At 47.2% G+C, this 10,943-nt stretch overlaps 1 long non-coding RNA gene across 1 annotated transcript; it reads left to right on the top strand.

Annotated features, from left to right (window-relative positions):
• The first annotated feature begins 7,895 nt into the window (after positions 1-7,895).
• Positions 7,896-10,040, top strand: LOC310669806. The gene is made up of 2 exons (XR_014507406.1): positions 7,896-8,288; positions 9,671-10,040. It is a non-coding gene; the product is annotated as an uncharacterized lncRNA (long non-coding RNA).
• Positions 10,041-10,943: the final 903 nt, after the last annotated feature.

Raw genomic sequence — 10,943 nt, 5'->3', positions numbered from 1 at the left:
AATTGGTCTTATTTATTTCTCAGCTGGAGGATTTCCCCAGGAACTGGGACACACAATAGATTACGCCTAGGACAACACAATAGTGGCAATCCAGCAAATAATGAATTGTGTGTAGTAGCAGAGCTCTTTCCTTGGGACACAAGGAGCCCTGGCAGACAAACTCCACAAATACAAGGGGGAAATCCTGGTGACAACAGTGGGAAGCCACACCTTTCATCTCAACCTGCTTGTGGGCTTTGCAGAAGCCTCTGGCTGGCCTCTGTTGGAAACAGAAGATTAGGCTTTTGCAGTGTTCTTGCAACAGCCATGTCTGCACATCCTAGTAAGCCACAAGCCATACTTATGCGAACAAGCAGTGTGGTCCATCTAGCTCAGTATTGTCTACACTACCTGGCAGCTGCAGCTCTCCAGTGTTCCAGTCAAGGGATCTCCACACCCACTCAGCTGGAGATGTCATTGGGGATTCAACTTTGGGCCCTATGCATGCAAAGCAGGTGCTCTACCCACTGAGCCACAGCACCTCTCACAGCACAGGTTTATTATTCTTATTACACATAGATTAGAGTTCATTGCTTGGCTCTGTGCAAACAAAAAATCAGTGGTTTGAAATGCAGGTTTTTTCATACATGGGTATGTGTGTTTGGGTGTGTGTGTGCGCGTGCACACACACACACACACACACACACAAACATACAGAGATTTTCATGGGTCCAGCCAGAGTCTCTTCTGGACTGCAGGGTTGTCTGTCTATGTGGCACTATTGGCTGGGTCCTTGCTTTAGAAAGAGGCTTTGTCACTAGGCTATAGAATCAGAATTGTAGGGTTGGGATGTGCCTTCAAGGATTATCTAGTCCAACCCCCTGCATTGCAGGATTCACAATAGTCCCTGGCAAATTGCCATCCAACCTCTGCTTAAAAACCTCCAAAGAAGGAGAGTCCACTGCTTTCCGAGGGAGTCTGTTCCACTGTTAAACAGCTCTTACCATCCAAAAGTTCTCCCTAATGTTTAGTCTGAATCTCCTTTCTTGCAACTTGAATCTGTTGGTTAGAGTTCTGCCATTTGGAGCAGCAGGAAGCAAACTTGCAAGCTTGGGACAGCCTTTCAGATGTTTGAAGGTGGCTGTCAGTTCACCTCTCCCTCTCCTCTTCTCCAGGTGAAACACACCGGTCCCAACCATATGGATGAAGACCTGCCTGAGGTCGGTCCCCTCCTCCTCCTTCTGCTTTCTCCCTCAAAGTACAGGGGGCGGGGTCTGTCATCCTTTTATGACCATTGCTGAAGTTGCTGCTACCCCCTCCCCTCTGTGAAAGGACTGGTTTGAGGAGTGGGCTTCCCAGCCCTCCCTGACCCTGAGTGTCTCTAAGTGAAAATGCTGCCTGGATGAGGGCCAAGCATAACAGCCAAACCCTTCTCCTACCTCCCTTCCCAGGCAGACCAAGATGATCAAATTAGCGGGATTGGGATCTAACTCATGAAGCTGAAGGTCCAAGAAAAATTGAAAAGGGGACATTCAAATGATCAAGGGGATGGAGTGTCTCTCCTATGAGGAAAGGGTGCAGCATTTGGGACTTAGTTTAGAGAAAAAGTAAGTAAGATGTGGCATGATAAAAAGTTTGTAGAATTATGTATGCGACATGGAAAGCAGACAGAGAAAAGCTTTTCCCTCTCTCTCATAACACCAGTACTTGTGGACATCCAATGAAGCTGAATATTGGAAGATTCAGAACAGATAATAAGAATGATGTCTTCATGCAGCACAGTTAAATGTTGGAACTCACTCCCACAGGAGGCATTGATGACCGCCATCTTGAATAGCTTTAGAAGATGACTGGAAAAATTCATGGAGGAGAGGGCTATCATTGGCTACCGGCCACAGCTTGTTTTTTCCTGATTTGGAGGGTAGGTCTAGAACCGATTGCTTCAAGTTATAAGGAGAGTCTGACTAAATATCAGGAAAGCTTTCTGACACTAAGAGCTGTTTGACAGTGAAACAGGCGGTGGATTCTCCTTCATTTTAAGTTTTTATGCAGAGATCAGATGGCCATAGATTCTGTAGCTGGGATTCCTGAGTTGCAGAGGATTGGACTAGATGGCTCTATAGTTCTGTGATTCTATGAATAGCTGTGCTCTTCCCTCACAGCTGGAGGCAATAATGTTTCTGAATCACACTTGCTAGTAACCACAGGTCCCGTCTTCCTCACCTTTTCTCTAAAGGTGCTGCAGCCTTTCTTCATAGAGGAGTCGTTCCATCTCCTTGATAATTTTGGTTGCCCTTTTCTGAAGCTTTTCCAACTCTGCAATATCCTTTTTCAGGCAAGGTGACCAGAACGGTACATAGTGTTCCAAATGAGATTGCACCATGGATTGGTATGATAGCATGAAGATATTGGTACAATGCCATGCTGGGACTCAGGCAGATGAATTTGGGGAGAGACTGGCATCACTCCTAAGCAAGTTCAGTCATGACCTGGTTTGGCCATTGGGCCACTGGTCTGTTCTTTCCTACCTTAGAGCTGCCCTTGGGGAACATCCCATCCGTGTCCTACATCTGTACTCTCTTTCTCTCCACCTTGCCCCATTTAAATTTGCAATAATGCATGCTGGCAAAGACAATGAGAAACTCTCATAGATGCTGGTTTCCACTAGGAAGGGAGACAAAAGTTGTACCTCACCTTGCAAAATAGCAACTAAATGAGTAGTGCATAAATTCAAATAGAAACCTGCCTATAAATGCCCTATGCCCAGTTCTCATAGGACTGGACATATTCATGGAGGATATGACTATCAATGGCTACAAGAAATGCCTTAAATATAAGTTGCTGGGAACTGCAAGTGGGGAGATGATGTCGTGATCAGGTCCCACTTGTGGGCTTCCCTTTGGGGCAGCCGGTTGTCTACTGCGAGGACTAAGTGGGCTTTGGCCTGACCTAGCAACACTGTTCTGATATTCTTATGAAACCTGGCGCCCATTATGGGAATCCCTCAAGCAGGACCTACCTGACGGCAGTGAGAGCTTCCCAGCTACTGATATTATTCAGAGGCATCCTGCACACCTTGCTCTGGTGTGCGCCTTTTTGTACACATTACTGGGCTGGAGAACTGTATTGCAAAATGTGGAGAAGTCCAAATCTCAAAGGATAGTTGGTGTGCTGCTTTCAAGATTGCAAATTGTGCAAGTTCATGCTTAAAGGCAGGCTTGACTCTCCCTATGCCCCCCCCCCGCCACCATATGGGGCTCAGGCAAATGTGCTTGATCCGCAGCAGGGATCTGGTGTGCAATACGAAAACAATCGCTGCTATCAGGAGGCAGGAAACACAGTTGAAAAAGGAAGAAAAATGGCATCAAAGTCCATTTGTTAGGGGAGAAAATAAACAGGAAAGGGGCAGATAAACTATTGTCCAAGAGAAAATAAGAGGCGGCAACAGGAGTAGCAGGAGGAGAGGCAGCTCCTGAGGGACCTCAAGTCACCCAAATTGCAAGCTTTCCTCCAAACCCAGAAGAGTTTGCATGGCCCAGAACAATTATTTATTTATTATATTTATTTATTGCATTTATATCCAACCTTTTTTCTGCTAGGAGCTCAAGGTGGTGTTAGCACATCTTGCATCTTGGATGAATTAGACTGGAATAATCACTTACAGTTTCTAGAGTTCTTAGGCCTTGTTTATGCAGGAACTATTTACAGGATGAGTAGAGATGAAAAGAAAGAGACACAAGGAGGATGGCTCAGCTTTTAGGGGTGGAGTTAGCTTAGACAGAGAGGCTACAAGCAAGTGCTGGCTAGATTGCCCCACAAGCAGTGCCCTCATGTAGTTTAAACTAGTACAAGTACATACATTTACTACAAACTCAAACTCTGAACCCCTACAATGACCCTGTGAAGTACGTCAGGTTGAGAGGCAGTGGGTGGCCCAAGGGCACCCAGTGAGCTTCATAGCCAATGGGGATTTGAGCTTCCAGGTCTTTGTCCAACACTAGCCGCTATACAACAAGAGTGCTTCCAGAGGAGTCCATCTTATTGGCAGGAATGTCAGGAGAGCCCCTGAACGCAATGCGGCTGGCTTACCACACTTTGAAGGACATGATTTAATAAACACTGCTAGTTAAAGAAAGGACTCCATAAGTCCATTTAGCCTAGGGTCTAAAATTATCCAAGGGCATTGCTATTGAAAGCTACTTTGCACCAGGCAAAGTTGTTCACTTATCTAGTCCAATGCACAGGGACGCTTAATCAGGCCCATTTGTTGATCTGGCTCAGTATTGCCTACACTGACTGGCAGAGGCTTTCCAGAGTTTCAGGCAGGGGACATTTCTGGCCCCACAAGGAGATGTCATTGAATAATAATTGTTGTTGTTGTTGTTGTTGTTGTTGTTGTTGTTGTTATCATCATCATTTCTATATAGCTTTATATTTTTAAAGAAAAAAAATATCAAAGTGGTTTACAACAGATTAAAACATCAAATAAAATAATCCATAATAAAATATTGCTGAATAAAGTCAAGTATAAAGTATACATTCAAAGCAGCACACAAGGCAGATGCTCTGCTAATTAATTATGGCCCTTCCTACAAACAAAGTAAGATTCTAGTCCTCGTAGTTCTGAATAAAGGGCTGAATTAAATAGGAATTTAGGTCCATATAGCCTTCTGCTGCTACCAGTCATTGTTCTTTAGTGATTTGTTAAGTCTTTTCAAAGACTGTGTCATTTTATGCATTTTTATTAATCTATTTGGCTGCTGCAAATGCCCTTTGGAAAGGACAGACATATAAATGAATGAGTGAATGAATGCTATGGTTGGACTGTTGGGAGTTAGGAAGTGAGAAATGGAAGACGTGTCCTTATTTATTTATTTATTTTAATTTCTAAACTGCCCTTCATCCGAGGATCACAGGGTAGCTTATAACATAAAAGCACAAAATTTCATAACGAACAAAATATCCCTTCCCACACACAATTTAAAGGGCAATTCATTGTTTAATTAGCCAAAGGCCAGAGAGAAGAGGAGTGTTTTTGCCTGGTGCCTAAGGATATGTAGTGAAGGCGACAGGTGAGCCTCCCTGGGGAGATGCTCTGCTACTTAATTATGGCCACCACATAAAATGGGCAGCCACCACATAAAAAGGCCGCTCTCATGTTGCCACCCTCCAGACCTCTTGTGGAGGGGGCACATAAGGAAGAGACACTGATGGTGATCACAGTGTGAAATTTTAGGGGGGGAAATACACTGGATTGGGTGTCCTCTGAGTCTCCAAAATCAGCTCTGAGTCTGGAAGAGGACCAGGGGTTGCAATCATAGAATTGAAAGGCACCCAAAAGGCTGCCTAGTCTAACTCCCCTGCAATGCAGGAACCACAGTTAATAGCTGGGCTGTATCCACTTTGAGAAGGTGGGTAGCTGGGGAACAGAAAGTGCCCTGGTTCTGGCACCATTCAGGGTCCCTGCAGTGACTCTAGGCACAAATGGACTCTTGCAGTGTTCTTCAACCTTTGTCTCCAGCTGTACTACAATTCCCATTATCCCTGGCCATGGGATAATCCGTATGGGGGTGATAAGCATAGTAATTCAACAATATCTGGGGGCCCACAACAGTAGACTGTTGCCTTGGTGCCTTTCCCAAAAGCATTTGATAAAGTGGCTGATGGTATCCTATTGAATGTGGGCAGTCTTTGCGTTGGATAAACTGGGATCATGGTAAGCAGGGCAGGCTAGTAGTTCTCAGCACCCTACTGCTGGGACAGGAGCAGGATTTGGGGATTATTTTTCTGAGAAAGACACACACGGGCGGGAGGGGGGGGGATGGAGAGAGAGAGAAGCAGAAGAAAGTAATAAATGCAGCCTCAGCAAGGATTAAAGGAGCCTGTCCGAGTTGTTGAACTTGGGCACCGCGTTCCCAAAGATTATTGTGTTCAAAAGGCATTCCTAACATAGTTTATTCCCAGTCATCTGTTGCAATCCATGGCTGCTCTACAAACTGGAGCATTTGCTCCAACTTCACCCCCACCCCCACCCCCCTGTCCCATCTCATAAGTGTAACCCTAGCAGCTCAGGATCATTACATGGGGATGAGGGGCTTGAAAGAGAGCAGAGCTTTTGCTTGGGTGTCTGCTTTTACGCACTGCTAGACATCTTCTCTCTGTGCCTATCCCGCCCCCCCAAAAATTATCTGACATGAATTCAATGCAAGGCAGAAATCTGGAAGAATCCAAAGCAGGCAAGCTCATTTTGTTTGGTGTCTGTGTCTACTAAGCACAGCTCATTTGCACAATGCACAGGACCACATAAGAATGTCAGGATTACTTTGCTAGATCTTTTTAAAAAGGTTACTGCCTTCCACCAAATCAGAATACTGGCCCTTCAATCTCAGTATTTTCAGCACTGACTGGCAGCAACAGCTCTCTGGGGTTTCAGGTAGGGGGCATTCCGAGCCCCACTGGGAGATGCTGTTGTGGATGGAAAGGAAATCCAATTCAACATTAGGAAGAGTCGTTTGACAGTGGGAGAGACTCCCCGAGTAGGTGGTGGACTGTCCTTCATTGGATGTTTTTAAATAGAGGTTAGGGGACAACTGTCAGGGATTCTTTAGCTGCAATTCTTGCATTGCAGGGGGTTGGACTAGATGACGCTTGGGGTCCCTACAGTTCTATGGCTCTTTGAACCTGGGACCTTCTGCATGCATGACAGGTGCTCTGCCACTACGCTGCGGTCCATCCAAGTCTAGGTGGACTGTTGGAGGTCCATCCCCCCCCCCCCATACACAATGTTCATTGCATGGGTAAATGACAAATCAGGTGACAGCATTAAGGAGGCTGCAGCTTCAGCACTGAGACAGCAAATCCTTCCTTTGACCTTGGACCAGAGGTGCTAAACCTGAGCTGCCCACTTCCCAGCTTCCAGTTCCCATTTAACTCAGCAGCTGTTTTGCTTTGCAGTGGAAGATTGCAAAAGGAGTATATTGCAAAAATGAGAACCCCCCCCCCCATTTACTAAGGCTGTTTAACTAAGCCTGGTTGAGGGACGTGGCCCCCTGCTCTGTGCTGATGACCTCCAGATCGTACATGTGGCTTTCAGGTCCCCATTTGGAATGTGCCCCAGCTGCTCTTTAGAATTGCCCTCTGTGCTTGGGAATGCCTTTCCATAACAGGAAGAGGAACCCTCAGTGGTGTAAGGATAGCTGCAGCAGGAGGAGCAGGTTTCCTGGCTAACTTTGTTTCAGAATCATACCATGGTGAAGGGCAATGATGGTCAGTGGCATGGTGGGGGGAGGGCACAGGGGCCGCGGCAACAGGCGCAAATTTCTGAGGGGTGTAACCAGGCACCCCCATGACAGGCTCCCTCATCAAGGCTGGAGCCATGGGGAGGCAAGCTGCACCCAGGTCCTGTTTGCAGGATTCCCACTGGGGCATCCGGTTGGCCACTGTGGCAGGATGTTGGACTATGTGGGCTATTGGCCTGATTCTGCAGACTTCATATACATATATATATATATATATATACACACACACACACACACACACACGAACACAGACACAGAGTGTAAAATTATAGGTACTAGCATAGCTGTCGTTTCCCTTTTTTAAGGGAAATTCCCTTATTCCGAATAGGATTCCTCGCAATGAAAGGGAAAAATTGACAGCTATGGGTACTAGTATTCATAAGGATATTCATGGGGTAAATATTTAAAGCGCAATTGAGCATATATGTATTATGTCTTATATATAGGATAAAGTATATATTATTTAATGGGGGAAGTCAGTTAATTGTACTATATACATAATCGTATTAAGATCATCATCCTTGTTCCTGGGATTCCGCCATTTTGCGCAGGGGCCCTTTGATGCTTCATAAGCAGCGTTTCAAGCTCAGCCAGAGGGGGAGAAATGCAGGAGAGAGAGAGAGAGAAGAGCGAGTTGCAGAAAAAGTCCCTTTTGTCCTTCCCCACAAAGGGGCTTTGAGCTGTGTTATCTGTTGGGCAGCAGCTCAGCGAATGGCCAGGAGGCCTCTGGATGCCAGCAGAGGAGGAATAGTGAGACCGGGCCAAGGCGGGGCTCCCTCCTCCTTCCAGGCACATAAGAAAGGAGCCGGTCCATCAGATAAAGTCCCTCTGGAAGAGACAAGGATCTCTCTCTCTTGCAGGCATTCCGGCTGTTCCGGATTGAGAACTTCATGCAAAACCAAGGCCTGCAGGGAGCTTTAGAAACCAGCCAGACTGCCAAAAAGGGTCCCTGGGGCCTGGTTTTCGCAACAGGGCTCGAAGACACCCCCCCAAGCAAGCTGTCAACGTGAGGTATGGTGAACACGGCCTTTGTCTTACAGGAGCGACACCATCACACTGGCAGAATCCAAAGGGCACTGAAAAGAGGCCACAAATTCTGCAGCAAGGGATCATGCAAACTGCTGAAATCTTGCAAACTCAGCACATCTGCCAGTATGGTTGTCGTTCTTGTTATTTATTGCATTTCTATCCTGCCTTTTCCTCCAAGGAGCTCAAAGTGGCATACATGGCTCTCGTTTAATCCACAAAATAACCCTGCGAGGGAGGTTACACTGGGAGGCAGCAGCTGGCTGCAAGGTCACCCAGGGAGCTTCATGGCGGATTGGGGATTTGAACCCTGGTCTCCCAGCTCCTAGTCCAACACTGACCACTGTGTCACCACTGGCTGATGGCACTCAACTTTATGTGCTTCTCCTTGTGTTGGAAGGAGGGGGGTTGTGGAGACCACTTGAGACAGCCACAGGAACTCTCCTCCCTGCCATGCCTCTGCTATTCTCATTTGCATCTAGAACAGAAAAGAAGAGCCCTGCAGCTGGATCAGTCAAGGGAGGCCCACCTAGACCAGCCTGCTGTTCTCACAGTGCCCACTAAATGCCCCAAAGGAAAGTCAATGCAGGATATGAGCCTGGCAGCAACTCTCACCTCCAGAGATTCTAACAACTGGTATTCAGAAGCATTACTGGTGGAGGCTGAACATAAAGAAGAACCTAGGAATGGGGGGCATCCCGTTCCTTCAGTGGCCTAACCCCAGACTACTGGGCCAAAGCAATGTGATGTAGCCCCACCAAGCCTCCATCAAAGTCCATTGGTTATTGCTGTTTTCAAGTTTGCTCAGTTTTGACTTGCAAAAGGGAAAGGTCCCCCTATACCTGACATAAATCGATGCTATGACCTGCTTTTTGTGAAAAGCCAGTTAATTTTCTGGTTCAGAGCTCAGGGCAGCTGGGAAAAGGCCTTGCGGAGAGAAGCTGCGGCGTTGGACCTGAGCTCCTGTGCTCTGGGCAGTTTGAAAACTGTGGGCGTTCCTCCACCCCCACCCCAAATTCCTCTCTCCAACGTTTCCAATCCAGACCGCTTGAGGGTGGGGGAGGCGGGTGCTGTGGAATGACTTCCTGGTTCCCAGACTTCACATGCCAGCAGTGGCCTTTATTTATGGCCCAGGAGGCTTCCCTCTTGAGCATAAATCAGGAAGGGGGAGGGGGAAGGTCAGCCTAGTTCCTGAGCATGGATACAGAGGCCTTTCCCTATACTCCAGGAAGCTGGACCTCTGTGTGTGTGTGAGCATGGGAAGAGTTAAAGAGGGAGCCTCTGGCCTCTGCCCAGTTCCCTCCCTCCCACATCACAATTGAACCAGGAAATAAACAAAATTGATGCATTTTTGTTTCATTTCACAGCTGGAAGATAGAAGGATTTCCTCTTTGATTTCCTGCTTCCAGAGGAGAGGTGATGGGCAATACAGACGAAGCTGCCCTGTTACGGAGACAGATCATCGGTCCACCAAGCTCTATATTGTAAACTCTGGCTGTCAGCAGCAGCAGCAGCACTCCAGGTTTTATGACGGAGAACATTCCCAGGCCTGCATTGACTGAACCTAGGACTTTTTGCTTGCTAGCTTCCCCAGCCCCTGACTAAGAACCACGAGGACAGGAATCTTAACTTTATTTTTTAAGGGGAAAGTACCATGCATGGTTCCATGCAGTGAGGGGACAAAGCAGGGTATAGATGTAAGAGAATAAATGAATAAAAATGCAGACAGCAGCTTAATTCTCAGTTTGGGAATCTCTCGCCTCTCCCCATCACACCTCCCCACACCCTGCTATGGCAAAAATACCCAAGATTTTTGGCTGACTCTCTCAGAGCAGCTTTCACACCTCCCAGAGACTCCCAGCCAGGCCTCAACGCCTCTGCAGCTTGGAAGGGTGTGAAATAGCACTGGGTACCAGCCTATCAGATTGTGCTGGGCCTGGGATGCCAGGAAGCCAGCAGCCCTTGACACCTAAGTGAGAGAAGCAAAGAACTCCCTTTGACACCAGTGGCTACTTTTAAGATGAAAGCACCACAGAGGTCCCTGGCAGAGTCTGCAGAAATGAGGATCCCAGCTGAGGGGATGGTGCTTGGACCTAAAAGCCAGGCAGGTGTCTCTTTTTGTGTGGGCCTCATTCTGAAAAGCGCTGGGGTCTCAGCCCTGCCTGGGCATCTCCTACTCTGGCCAGGGCCCAGGAGGGAGGGAGGGAGGGGGTACATCGTGCCCCTGCCATGAATCAAAAGAAGGGTTTGGGAGTCAAAAGAGGAGACCCAGAAATTTCCTGGGACCTCAGAAAGCATTTGCATATATTGTATGAAGCCTATTACAGTTGTACCTCGGGTTACATACGCTTCAGGTTACATACTCTTCAGGTTCCACACTCCGCTAACCTAGAAATAGTGCTTCAGGTTAAGAACTTTGCTTCAGGATAAGAACAGAAATCGGGCTTTGGCCGCGCGGCGGCAGCAGAAGGCCCCATTAGCTAAAGTGGTGCTTCAGGTTAAGAACAGTTTCAGGTTAAGTACGGACCTCCGGAACGAATTAAGTACTTAACCTGAGGTACCACTGTATTTACATTTTGTGTAAGCCTGCATAAATTGGCATGACACTTCTCCCCCCTGCCAACTTCCTCATCTGCCAAT

This window comes from Podarcis tiliguerta (genome assembly GCF_965153285.1).
Source record: "Podarcis tiliguerta genome assembly, chromosome: Z".
Classification (NCBI taxonomy): Eukaryota; Metazoa; Chordata; class Lepidosauria; order Squamata; family Lacertidae; genus Podarcis; species Podarcis tiliguerta.
The sequence above is the reverse complement of the archived record's forward strand: the minus strand, read 5'-3'. Positions and strand labels throughout refer to the sequence as shown.